Raw genomic sequence first — 14,076 nt, 5'->3', positions numbered from 1 at the left:
CCTTAAAATACTATAATAGAACTACCATATGATCCAGCAATCCCAATCCTGGGCATATATCCAGAGTAAACCATAATTCAAAGAGATACATGCACCCCAATGTTCACAGCAGCACTATTTACAGTAGCCAAGACATGGAAGCAACCTAAATGTCCATCGACAGATGAATGGATAAAGAAGATGTGATATATATATATAATGGAATATTACTCAGGCATAAAAAAATGAAATAATGCCATTTGAAGCAACATGGATGGACCTGGAGATTATCATACAAAGTGAAGTAAGTCACTTATATGTGGAATCTAAAAAATGAAAAATGAACTTATTTACAAAACAGAAACAAACTCACAGACTTCAAAAACAAACTTATGGTTACCAAAGGGGAAACGTCTGGGGAGGGATAAATTAGGAGTTTGGGATTAACATATACACACTACTATATATAAAATAGATAATCAACAAGGACCTACTGTATGGCTCAGGGAACTCTACTCAATATTCTGTAACAACTATATGGGCAAAGAATCTAAAAAAGAATGGATATATGCATATGTATAAATGAATCACTCTGCTGTACGCCTGAAACTAACACGACATTGTAAATCAGCTATACTTGAATATAAAATAAAAATTAAATTTAAAAAATAAATAAAACTAAAGCAGATTTTGGATAAGCTGTATCTATGGCTTTCTTTGAGGGAGTTTTGGACCTAAGTGCTTGAGTTTCACCATTTAACACTGGTATGGGATATATGAGATCTTGGCCTTGAGTGGAGCAGGGAATCAGAACTGAGATGCCTACATGAAGGCTGTAACCTTTGAAGAGATCCACCCTCAATAAAAAGGCAGATTAGTGAAAAACTGATTCACCAGCCTTGACAAAAACAAAGCCTGTCCTAGTCTAGGCTCTGAAGTAGAAAAAACTTCCCTGTGAATATCTATGGGACAATATTTGGGGTTCAAATTTACCTTACCCACATCATTACAGAAATCCAACACCAAGAAATTAACATACAAATGATCCTGGAGGAAGGATACCTCTGTAATATCTGGCAGAAGCAAATATAAAAGTTCTCCAGAGTTGTGGTTTCTAAGGGGGAAGGGAAGTGGGGGAGGGGTGAGTTGGGAGTTTGGGATTAGCAGATGCAAACTATTATATATAGAATGGATAAACAACAAGATCCTACTGTAGAGCGCAGGAAACTGTATTCAGTATCCTGTGATAAACCATAATGGAAAAGAATATGAAAAAGAATGTATATATATGTTTAACTGAATCATTTTGTGGTACAGGAGAAATTAACACAACACTGTAAATCAACTACACTTGAATAAAACTTTTTAAATATTTAAAAAAGAAGCTCAACATCACTAATCATTAGGGAAATGCAAATCAAAACCACAATGAGATATTACTTTATACCCATTAGGCTGGCTATCATCAAAAAACACAAAAAATAGCAAGTGTTGGTGAGGATGTGGAGAAACTGGAACCTCAACTGCTGGTGGGAATGCAAAAGAGTGTAGCTACTGTGGAAAATGGTATGGTGGTTCCTTTAAAATAATTAAACATTGAATTACCATATGATCCACTTCTACGTACATACCCCAAATAATTGAAAGTTGGGTTTCCCTAGTGGCACAGTGATTAAGAATCCGCCTGCCAATGCAGGGGACATGGGTTCCAGCCCTGGTCCGGGAAGATCCCACATGCCGTGGAGCAACTAAGCCCGTGTGCCACAACTACTGTGACTGCGCTCTAGGGCCCACAAGCCACAACTACTGAAGCCGGTGTGCCCTAGAGCCCGTGCTCTGCAACAGGAGAAGCCACCACAATGAGAAGCCCGCACGCCATAACGAAGAGTAGCGCCCGCTCGCCGCAACTAGAGAAAGCCCGCACACAGCAACGAAGACCCAACGCAGCCAAAAATAAATTAATTAATTAAAAAAAAAAAAAGAAAGTAGGGACTCAAACAGATAATTTGTTTCCCCATACTCACAGCAGCATTCACAGTAGCCAAAAGGTAGAAACAACCCAAATGTTCATCAACGGATGGATAAACACAATGAATATATACAGACAGTGGAATATTAGTCATAAAGAGGAAGGAAATTCTGACACATGGATGAACCTTGAAAACGTTATGCTAAGAGGAATAAGCCAGACACAAAAGGACAAATACTGTATGATTCCACTGATAGGAGATACCTAGAATGGTCAAACTCAGAGGCAGAAAATACAATGGTGGTTGTCAGGGGCTGGGAGAAATGGAGGAGGTGGGGATATATTGTTTAATGGGTAAAAAGTTTCAGCTGAGAAAATGAAAAAGTTCTGGAGATGAACGGTGGTGATGGTTGCACAACAATGTGAATGTAATAATGCCACTTAACTGTACACTTTTAAAAAATGGTTAAAATGGTAAATTTTATGGTATGTCTATTTTACCACAATTTAAAAAAGGAAGGATAGACCTGGGTGGAGTGGCTCCAGTCAAAGCAGAGGCAGGGCCTGGAGCACACCCTGGGTCTCAGCCATGCCCTCCCTGCCAAAGCCCCCTCCTCAGAATAGTTCTATAAACACTGCTGGTTGCCCACCCAACAGCCTAACCCCTCTACTGCTTCTTTGTTAACAGAATCAGTTTCGTCCAGGAATCTCACAGCCACTGAGTCTTGGGGGAGGCTGGGATTTTCCCAAATGCCAGGGGTGAATCTTGATTAATGAAGACCAGTGGATCTGAAACATTTTGTTCTCAGGCCCCCTTTATACTCATACATGTTATCGAGGACATTACTGAGAGCTTTTGTTTAAGTGAGTTATATTTATCAATATTTACCACGTTAGAAATTAAAACTGAGAAAACTTAAAACCCAAGAATATATTCTATTAGTTGCCAGAGCAATGATGTCATCATATATCATGTAACCTCTTAACAACTCCACTGTAGACTAGTGAGAAAATTAGACTAGTAAAAAACACAAATGATGTTTTAGCATTATTATGAAAATAGTTTTGCTCTTGTGAATCTCCTGAAAGAGTCTCAGAGATACCCAATGCCACATTTTGAGAATGGCTGGTGCAGACCAGTCATGGTATTTCCATTTGTCTTCCGACTAACTGCAGGAATGTAGGGATGGGCAATGTTACGCAACTCTGGACAATAAGAACTGAGTTTCAGCTGGAGGATTATTGAGAGAGTCTTTCTCAATCTTAAATAAATTCACTTTTTTCCATATTAGACACTGTAGTCTTCATGTGACAGAAAATAACAGCAGTAGTTACCTTGGGACTCAAGCAATAAGTAAGCCTGAGGGGACTGGCCAACATACTGCAAACAGCAAAGCAAAACGATGGACCTGGGTCCTCTCACTAGCACAGCTGAGGGAATGAAGGAGCCAATCCTGAAATGTTCCTTTTGGCTTAAGTCACCTTTCATTGGGTTTTCTTACAGTCCAATGTGTCCTAGCTGGCACATCTCCTCAGAACCTAGTTTGCTGAACACATTCTGAAAACCACCATTGTGTACGTAGCTGGCACACAGTAGAAGCTCAATAAATATTTGTTAAGCAAATGTGTGAATAAATAAATAAGTAAACAAATCCACTAAGGCTGTTGTAGAGGAGAGACTAAGATAAAATTTTGACTGATTTTGTGTTGATAGAACATTGTGTAGCTCCCAGATTGTCAACATTTAAAACAAAGCTCATTATAAACCTCATAGCACCAAAAATGGCTGCACACTGTACCTGTCAGGGGGGCCAAGAGAGTTAGAAATTGCTTTCTTTTAGTCTGCACAATCTCCAAGCCAGAGGTATGAGAGGTAAGTCTACACATGCCAAATACAGACCATAACCTACTCAAAGTGGCAACCTGATAAAAAGCACTGGTTTTTATTTTTCCTCATTTCCCCTGAGCATGAGTCAACTGAAGTCACTTCTCCCAGGAAATAAGCACCAAATAGAGATTTATGGACAGAATGCTAGAAAACACACTGTTTATGGAAGAAGGAAAAGAGACAAATCAAATACCTAGCCTCCAATCAATGTCACTAACTAGGGGCACGATGACCTTGTCTGAAACTACTTAAAACCTCCATAAATATAATCAAATATAAAGTTAAGAAATTTATGCTCAACTATGCTTAAACTTGACAATATTCCTCCTCTTCCTTACTGAAAACCTGATACCAGTATTTTTAATTTACTTTAATGTTTCTTTGCTTCATTACTTTAAGTAGAAGTGATCGATTTGTCTTTTTGTTTGTAGTGTTCTAAAAAAATTCACAATAAAATATTCTTGTTCCCATAAAGCACTTATGACAGAAACAAGTGATATTTTTGTCCCTTAAAAACAATGAGGTTTTAAGAAAAGGTCCACTAGGAGGAGCTGGCTTTTTTCTCTGTTGAGTCAGGAGTGTTTGGCCTCTGAGCTACTCTAACCAAAAACACAGACCTGAAATTTGTAGATAATTTGAAACAAACCCCAATCATAAAAAAAATCTGGGCCTAAGGAATCAGAGGAGGCAACTGCAACCCAGGTGCAGAGTGTACACACTCTTCACTCAACTTTGCAAAGAATTAAGGAAGTTTAATCTAGCAGATAACTTTCTGGGGGTTTACTGAGCTCCATTCTCCCACCCATGTCCCTAGCCGCGTGGGAAGTAGAGCTGCTCCCTGGATCTGGCTTCCAAGTAGAAGCATCCCTTCATGAGTGGTTTACCTTTGAAGCTGCTCAGATAGAAACCCCTGACCTTGTTCTCCATCAGAACCAAAGACCTAGTACTGGGACTTGAAAAATGCCAGTCTTCCTACATACATTCTGTTAGAAATAGTGGTTACTTACTTTCCTTGCATTCTTGTCCTCAATTCACTTAACTGACAGTAAGACTGTGAGCTTTCCGTGAGACCAGATACAAAAATGGGCTGAGGAGCATCTAAAAGTAGTGCTACCTGGTGCCAAGACAAGCACAACTGCAGGCACTGACATCTTAAGACACTAAGACACTATTCAGTTAGAACTGTGGGCAGTTAGGTGTTTGGAAACAACTGAATTCTTAAAATTACCATCAAAATGAAAAATAAGGGACTTCCCTGGTGGCGCAGGGGTTAAGACTCCTCCACCTGCCAATGCAGGGGAACAAACATAACAAAACAGAAAAAGACTCATAGATACATAGAAAAAACCAGTGGTTGCCAGAGGAGAAGTGAAATGGGCAAAACAGGTGAAGGGGATTAAGAGGTACTACCAACTTCCATTTATAAAATAAATAAGTCATGGGGATGTAATGTACAGCACAGTGAATATAGTCAGTAATATTGTTATAACTCTGTATGGTGACAGATGGTAACTGGACTTACTGTGGTGATCATTTTGTAATGTACAAAAATATCAAATCACTATGTTGTACACCTGAAACTAATATAACATTGTAAGTAAATTATACTTCAATTAAAAAATCAAAATAATTGTATTTAAGATGTTATAAAGCTAATTAAAAACAAGAAATTATAAAGCAAAAAATGCAGAATTAAAACAATAGATAGTTAAAAAAGAATCAATTGAAAATTATGTAAGTGAAGAATACAGTCAGTAAAATTAAAAACTCAGTATACAAGATACTTTAGACCAGAAAAAACTGAAGAAAGAACTGGTAAATTTGAAGATAATACTAAGGAATTCACTCAGAATGCAGCCCAGAAAGAAAAACAGAAAATTATGAGAGAGCAAATAAGAAACATATAAGGATAATTCCACAAACATCTAGGAGGTGGCATAGCAAAAAAAAAAAAAAAAAAAGTGAAGAGAATGGAAGAGAAGCAATGTTTAAAGAGATAAAAGCTAGGAATGCTCAAGAAATACATGAGTTCTCAGATTAAAAGTACATTCTAAATACTGAGAAGGACAATTTAAATAATGAGATAAATAAATCAAGTGTTAAAACCCACACAAACTAAAATATTAATTGTAAAAAGAAAATCTCAAAAGCTACCAGAAAGCACCCTGAACATCACTGGATCTGCTGGGTCACAAGGCTTAAGAGGAAAGCTGCTGGAGCTCCGGGTGAGCTCACTGAGACCTGACAGCCTGCCGAGACAATGGAGAATTAAGCAGCTCAGATCAGCACACCCAGGCTGATTCAGAAGTCCCACAAGAATTTTGCCTCTTCCTTAACAGTTGGTGGATACAAAGTGAAGTGACTGTCTTTCATTTTAGAGACAACCCCAAGAAACTCCCTGAAAAAGCAGAACCTTAAATGTTTCCAGCAACTTCTAGCAACAAGAGATTTGTCCTCCCTGGAATGATACTCAGTCTGGATTTAAATTTCTCTTCCTTGCCCACCACGCTTCTGCCAGCAGCATCAAACATGGACTTGCTTGGATGCCTTGTTCACCATTATGGTATCACAACCAACTTCAGACCAAGACTCATTATACAGCGAAAGAAGTGAGGCAAGGAGCTGATGCCAGCAGGGTTCACTGTCAGCTCTGGTTATTACTAGCTGCTATCTAAACTTGATGTTTTTCATCTGTGTTCCTTCATCACAAATTTCTCTACCACATATTATTTCATTCCATTGCATCTTAACTGAAAACATAAAGAAACAAGAATGATAGCCTGAGTTATCTGGAAAAGAACTTGATTTGGAGGATCATAGCTGATTTCCAGTAGAACAAATGGTCTCAGAAAATTCGTAACACACAACACACATCATAATTGTTTGGAAAAAGACTAGAGCCATAAATTTTTTTAAAAAGGTCAGCAAACCTCTCATTTAGGTTCCCCTGGAAAGCAGAGCTCAGGCAAGCTAGAGAAGGTGAAGACCTAAATTCACCTTATTTCCAGACATAAAATCTCTCACCAAAACCACCATATGACACTATCCAAGTGGTGCATCTGGTAGTCACTCAAGGGGATCAATAAGGACAAAGGCTCTAGAACTCGCCACCGGGTCTCAGAAATTTTCTAAAAAGATTTGTTATATTATGACACAAGAGCACCACCTACTGAAATTGTTCCAAGGGACAAGTTAGTCCATTTATTGGAAAATGGCTAGCTATATACCCACCTCTGACCAACTGTTTACCTTGGCTTCAGAAAAATATGACTGTGGAGGGATGGACTTCAAATCGTTTCAATATAACTGGCTGTGTCTCTTTCTTGTTTAAAACTAGGGCCCTTGCCAAGACCACCTGAAAAAGAAATCGCTCTCTTCATTTTTGCTTTAATAACCACAGTAAAATGAGTCTTGCTACCGTCAATATCCTATTTCTCTCCTATCCAGCTTCAGCTATCTCAGTGAATACCGCTATTTCTAGAACTCTTCCCCTACCTGTTTTACAAGAAGCAGAGAAAACTCAAGGGGAGAACCTATAGTATTTCTAATGGGCCTGGAAAGGATATATATGTCAAGTCATTCAGTCAAATTTTAAACCATACAAGGCACAATACTAAGATTAGGGAATTGTGCTTTTTTTTCCAAACTCATTTAAAGATGATTACAATAGTCTCCCAACCCTCAAGGAGCTTAAAATGAACACAGAAGTTCTAGACCAGCAAAGCTGGAGGCCAAATGAGATACTAGTAAAATAGAAAAAAGAAGAAAACACATAGGGAAAGACAATTTATGGGATATTATAACTAATATCAGAGTATGACATTGTTTCTGCTATGCTATATACATACAGAATAAAACTAAAGCCATGGCAAAAACAGGGTTCTTTCTGTAGCCCTTCAGGCTTTCATGAAGCTCTTAGTTATTGCCAAACCCTGACCCAGACTCACTTGAACAATTCACATAAATTCTAGCTTGTAAGTCATTTAGTTTTGTTACATTTTATTGGTCTGATGGGGGTACTCTATTTATGAGCCATTGTATGTGTAACCTCTACTAGGCCTTAGATGTAATGAAATTCTAAGATAAAGAGCAACTGACTAGTTGACATAAGTAAAGCAGAAAAAAAACCCAACAAGTGATTCACAGGCCCATAGAATTAAAAAAAAAAAAAGGCATAATATTGGGTTTTATTTGTCCAATATAAAAGACCATAATGTTAGACTATACCAACAAGGACCTAAAAAAAATTTAGTAGGTCTGCTACATTTGACCCAATTTTGGTCCTCATTAGAATTTCAGGTGCAGTGAAAATTCGCAGTTACCTCTACAACACCCATTTTCTACATTCCTCCTTCCTAACAAGACCCGAAATTTCCTAGCCAGCAGATTTTGGTGAGACAAGAATAGCTCTGACTGGTTCTCAATCAGGGGCAATCTTTTTTTTTTTTTTTTAAACATCTTTATTGAAGTATAATTGCCTTACAATAGTGTGTTAGCTTCTGCTTTATAACAAAGTGAATCAGTTATACATATACAATATGTTCCCATTTCTCTTCCCTCTTGCATCTCCCTCCCTCCCACCCTCCCCATCCCACCCCTCTAGGTGGTCACAAAGCACCGAGCTGATCTCCCTGTGCTATGCGGCTGCTTCCCACTAGTTATCTATTTTACATTTGGTAGTGTATATATGTCCATGACACTCTCTTACCCTGTCACATCTCACCCCACCCCCTCCCCATATCCTCAAGTCCATTCTCTAGTAGGTCTGTGTCTTTATTCCCGTCTTGCCACTAGGTTCTTCATGGCCTTTTTTTTTTTTTTTTCCCTTAGATTCCGTATATATGTGTTAGCATACTGTATTTGTTTTTCTCTTTCAATCAGGGGCAATCTTGACCCACAGGGGACCTTTGACAATGTTTGAAGACATTTTTGGTTGTCATAACTGGAGGAGTGTGCTGCTGACACCTAGTGAGTACAGGCCAGGGATGATGCTAAACGTCCTATAATGCACAGGACAGTCCTCCAAGACCAATAATTATCTGGCCCAAAATGTCACTCCCTCGCCCATGCTAGAATACTCTTCTCTCACTCAGGAGCTACTGAAAAAAGACTCTCTCTTTGTCAGATGTAAAGGAAATAAGAATTCTAGTTGCTGCTGGGAGCCATCTCACAACCACACGGAAGCCAGCTTTAGGGTGAAGTGTGGTAGGCAAACACAGATTTCAGGTGATGACCTCCTGCCAATAGGGCTCTTAAAAAGATATACCACTTTTTGGACAATGACTCCTTTTTTTCCCCCTCATTATATGACCTTTTCACCCCATAGCACACTACATAAATCACCAAAGGTAATATATCGACATTACGATTTCAGAGAAAGAACACTCACTAATTTACACAACACAGCAGTTTTTTGTCAAGAATATCACAGAACAAAAAGATTTTAAAAATCGTTCAAATATGCCACCTCATCTGCAGTAGGCTAAATGACGGGCCTCTCAAATGTAAGGTCCCCCTGGGACCTGTGATTATTACTTTGTAGGAGTGAATTCATATTCGCCTTGTAAGGCAAACGATGTGATAGTTAAGGATCTTGAAAGGAACTATCAATACTTATAACGGATTATCAAGGTAAGCCATAAAAGTAATCAGATGTATCCTTATGAGAGAGGGAGAGGGCGTTTGAGACGGACACACAGAGGAGGAGGCAATGTAAAGACAGGCAGAGATTGGAGTGACGTAGTCACAAGCTCAGGAATGCCACACTGGCAGCACCAGAAGCCAGGACCAGATTCTCCTCTAGTGTCCCCAGCAGGAGAGCGGCCCTGCCAGATTTCAGACTTCTGGCCTCCAGAACTATACAAGAATAATACATTTCTGTTGCTTTCAGCCACTAAATTTGTAGTCATTTGTTACAGCAGCCTCAGGTAACTAACACAGCATCCTACAAAGAGGTATAAGAATTGCACACTACAAGAAGGGAAGCAAACTTGTATCTTGCTATTTTTTTGTTCCCAAAGATACTTCTTCTTTGATGCCAAAGGTTTCCACAATCACAAGTTTCTCCTGTCAAAGTCCCAAAGAAAAACAATTATCACTAAGCACTCCTGATATTGAATACATGCCTGAAAACCCATCACCTGACTCTACCATCTTCCAAAGAATGGCTCCTTCCCTCTTCCATCAATCCCCACAGCCTGTCAAGATGCCTCTTTCTTATTTATTGAGGCAAGAAAGCAACATTTTATTATATTTTATGTATAAACTGTAGTTGTTTTCAAATTATTGTTTACTTCTTACATAAAAATGTTTTCATTGCTCGATATATTTGTCTATTTGTGGAAAATGTTTGAGTATCTTAGGTTAGGTTGAAACACCTCATAAATTTTCCCATTAAAATTAACAGAAGTAGTTTTTTCTTCACTAGCTTTTCACTTAGTGACTGAGTTTACAGAAATGAATTAAAGTCATTAAAGTATATCTATTTCATCTATAGTAAACGCCTGGTAAGTAGACTGATTTCTTAACCCTCTTCATTAATGCCTTATCAAGAATATGGAACAAAAAGTTTTAAAAATAGTTCAAACATGCCATCTCATCTATTGTAAGTTAAATGGTACTCTCCCATTCCAAAATATTGAATATATGTCCACATCCTAATCCCTGGAACCTGTTAATATTACCTTTAAGGAATGCAAGAGCTATAAGTTGGAAATCAGTGATCCAGCCCAACCCTTTCACTTCAATGAAGAGGTAACAGGGGCAGGAGGAATGAAGTACCTTCCTTAGACCATCCATCTGGTTGGAGTCCCAGCAAGAACAGAATCCAGGTCTCCTAGCACCTAGTCCAGTATGCTACCTAAGGTTATATGAAGGAACTGAAGAAAAATGCGATGAATAAAGAGTCAGAAAACAACAAAACTTTTTTCTTTTTCGAGAAAAGATGAAATGATTCTTTAGCCTAGAAAAGGGAAGGGTAGTGAATGAGTTAATAAATGCCTAGAGGTGAAGAAAACACTGACTGACTAAAGGCTACATGACATACATTTATTTTGCACTGATAACAAGACCTTAACTTTCTTTTTTTGAGTCTTACAACCCAAAGAGTCTTCAAGACTTTAATTATACAAGACTCTCTTATATTAGATTCTACTAGCACTATCTCAGTTGCAAAACAAAAACTCACACAACTAGCCCAAGTCAAATGGGGGGTGGTTACAAAAAGGCTACAAAAGATATCACGGATACACAAGGAAAGAAAACAAAGTTTAGGTGGACCAAATGAGAACTGGAACTAGAAGCTCCCACCACCGTCTCTCATGGGTCCCTATACATCTGCTCCACTCTACAGCTTCTCACTATAGACTAGCTTCCTCTGCTTTTTTTGTTGCCTCTGACTTGCACATGGCTTTTATGGTGTAGTTCAAAACCTGGTCACAACTCTATATGATCCTTCAGCCCAAGGATTCATCATCAACCAATTAACTCAGAATCTCAAGGTCCCCATTCTCAGGAGGAAAATTTAATTGGCTCAATCCATCCAATGGAGTCTCTAAATTGTTTTCTATTGGGTCAGCTGCTCATCCCACAAAGACTGGTGTTCGACAGATACTAAAGTCTGTGCAGATTCTTCAAAGGCGGGTATAGCAAAGAGGAAATGATCAGCATGTGCATTAAGGTACTCAAGAGTTATATAGCTCTTTTATTGGGTTAGCCAAAAAGTTCGTTCACGTTTTTATGAACATCTTATGGAAAAACCTGAACAAACTTTTTGGCCAAACCAACAGTTAAGCCTACCCAGGAAGATTATGTCATTTCTGTATTTGAGATCTGTGGAAGAGATGACCACAATCTGTAAACAGAGAGAAGAAGTCATTTAAAAATTTCCTTCTAGCTCTATGGGTCTAGAGCAAAACCTTACTACTTAGGGCTGTATTATCAGATTGTATCATTTATCCAGAAGTATCTCCAATTAGCATACCATCAAGGAAATCTCAGGAAATGAAAGAACATGTCTGTTATACAATATGGTCACTGACTTGCCATTATTGGGGGAAAGGAAGGGAGGAAAGGAATAAAGGGAAGATATCAGCAGTCCTTACAGAAGTAAAAATCCTCTGAACTAGTTATGGTCAAAGTACAGTGCAACAGTTCAACAGAGCAGTGGAATTGTAACACAACTGTCCTTGGGTAATTAACAAAAAAAAAAGCCTGACAGGAATTGAGGAGAGGGGAGGATGAATAGGCAGGACACAGAGAATTCTTAGGACAGTGAAACCACTCTGCATGATACTCTAATAGTGAATACATGTCATTATATACTTTCCCAAACCCATAGAATATACCACACCAAGAATGAACCCTAAAGTAAATGATGGACTTTGGATGATTATGATATGTCAATATAGGTTCATCAACTGTAACAATTGTACTACTGTGGTACAGGATGTTGAGAATGGGGGAGATTGTGCATATGTAGGGGAAAGAAATATATGGGAAGTCTGTACTTTCCACTCAATTTTGCTGTGAACCTAAAACTCCTCTATTAAAAAAGAAAAGTCTTTTTAAAAAGGCCATGGTGACAGGAGCAATTTTGGCACAACAAACCCAAACCTACTCTAGACACTCTGAGCATAAGGGTCAGAAATAGCAGGAGCAGAGTGAAAAAGGCAAGAACAGCTCTCAACTATTATCTGGCAGCAGCTGCAGCCCTCATACCCTATATAATAAAAGTAATCAGTTCCCTGAGTTACAATTTCATAAATTCAGACAGGCAGATGCTTGCTTCCTCCAGACACAGAGGATAATTCCTGTTGGTTATACTATGAGGTATTATCTGCTTCAAAGTCTACTATGTGAACTCCTCAACCACCAGGAAATTAAAATACAGAAGTTTTTTATTGGGTCTCCCCCTAACTCTACCCTCAAGATATTATGCATTTCCAATGTCAACTAAGAATTTCACAGGGGAAATCTCTCACATGTAAGATATGAAGGTTTTTTTGTTGCTGGGTTTGTCTGTTCTTAAAGAAGTTTTCATCCCGACTTAGACTGTAGAATATTCTAACAGTACCATATGGCCTCTGGCATTAATTCCATGGACCAACTTTTCTTTAATCCCTTCCTCTAACTAACAGATGTTCCTCTCCCTGTCACAAGGAACCTAGTCTTTTTCTTACCCTCCTCTACCTCATCTTCAAGACCCCTCATTTAGGGGCAAGGTAATCTCAATTAACAGCTTAGTTATGTATGTATGTACCCAGCCTAAGTATTAATAAAGTGCTACTCATCATTCCTTGTCACACCCCAAGAATTGTATTTGGTCTGGCAATCCTCAAAAGGTTTAACCATATTTATTTGGCTAAGATCTTTAAAAAGGGCTTCCCTGGTGGCGCAGTGGTTGAGACTGCCTGCCAATGCAGGGGACACGGGTTCGAGCCCTGGTCTGGGAAGATCCCACACGCCGCGGAGCAACTAGGCCCGTGAGCCACAATTACTGAGCCTGCGCATCTGGAGACTGTGCTCCGCAACAAGAGAGGCCGCGATAGTGAGAGGCCCGCGCACCGCGATGAAGAGTGGCCCACACTTGCCGCAACTAGAGAAAGCCCTCGCACAGAAACGAAGACCCAACACAGCCATAAATAAATTAAAAAAAAAAATAAAAACATAAAAAAAAAAGATCTTAGAAAAAAGAAACAAAAAAGAAACAAAGAAAGAGTATGAGTCCATTTGCTTACTAACTGTGGGTAAAGATCTTGAAATTTTCCACTACCTTAAGAAGTATAAATGTAACCTTTGGCTAATTAAAGTTAAGACTTGAAAATAAACTAGCTCATACATAATTACTTTTGTCTACCTTGTCTTCTGTCTCTATGCCTCCTTTCTAATAGTACAGATTTCTTCCTTTAAACATTTGGGAAGGAAGGTCCTATGAAAGTACAAAATGTTTACATGGTATATCCTGGGTTTTACCCATCATTTTCATTGGAGAAAGAAATTTACAAGCCATACTTCTATTCATTAAAAAAAAAAAAAATTCCCAAGCACTAGTTCTGAGATACTTATAGGGACTCCACAATCAAAGGGTTCAGGAGTCAGGTAAGGTTTCTAACTGTATGCTATAATCTCTCTTAGGGTATCTCAGTGCACAGTAACTTGTTAAAGACTGGGAAGTCTGGCATTCACATGATCATTCAACAAACATTCATTAAATGGCTACTGTGTACCAGGCACTGTGCCA

General features: G+C 38.6%; 1 protein-coding gene across 8 annotated transcripts in view; it reads right to left on the bottom strand.

Annotated features, from left to right (window-relative positions):
• The window catches only part of FANCC (FA complementation group C), a 268,384-nt gene that overhangs the window by 192,729 nt on the left and 61,579 nt on the right, over positions 1-14,076 (bottom strand). The window lies entirely within an intron of this gene.

The sequence above is a fragment of the Balaenoptera acutorostrata genome, chromosome 6 (assembly GCF_949987535.1).
Source record: "Balaenoptera acutorostrata chromosome 6, mBalAcu1.1, whole genome shotgun sequence".
Classification (NCBI taxonomy): domain Eukaryota; kingdom Metazoa; phylum Chordata; class Mammalia; order Artiodactyla; family Balaenopteridae; genus Balaenoptera; species Balaenoptera acutorostrata.
Note: the sequence above shows the minus strand (reverse complement) of the source record. Positions and strands in the feature narration are given on the sequence as shown.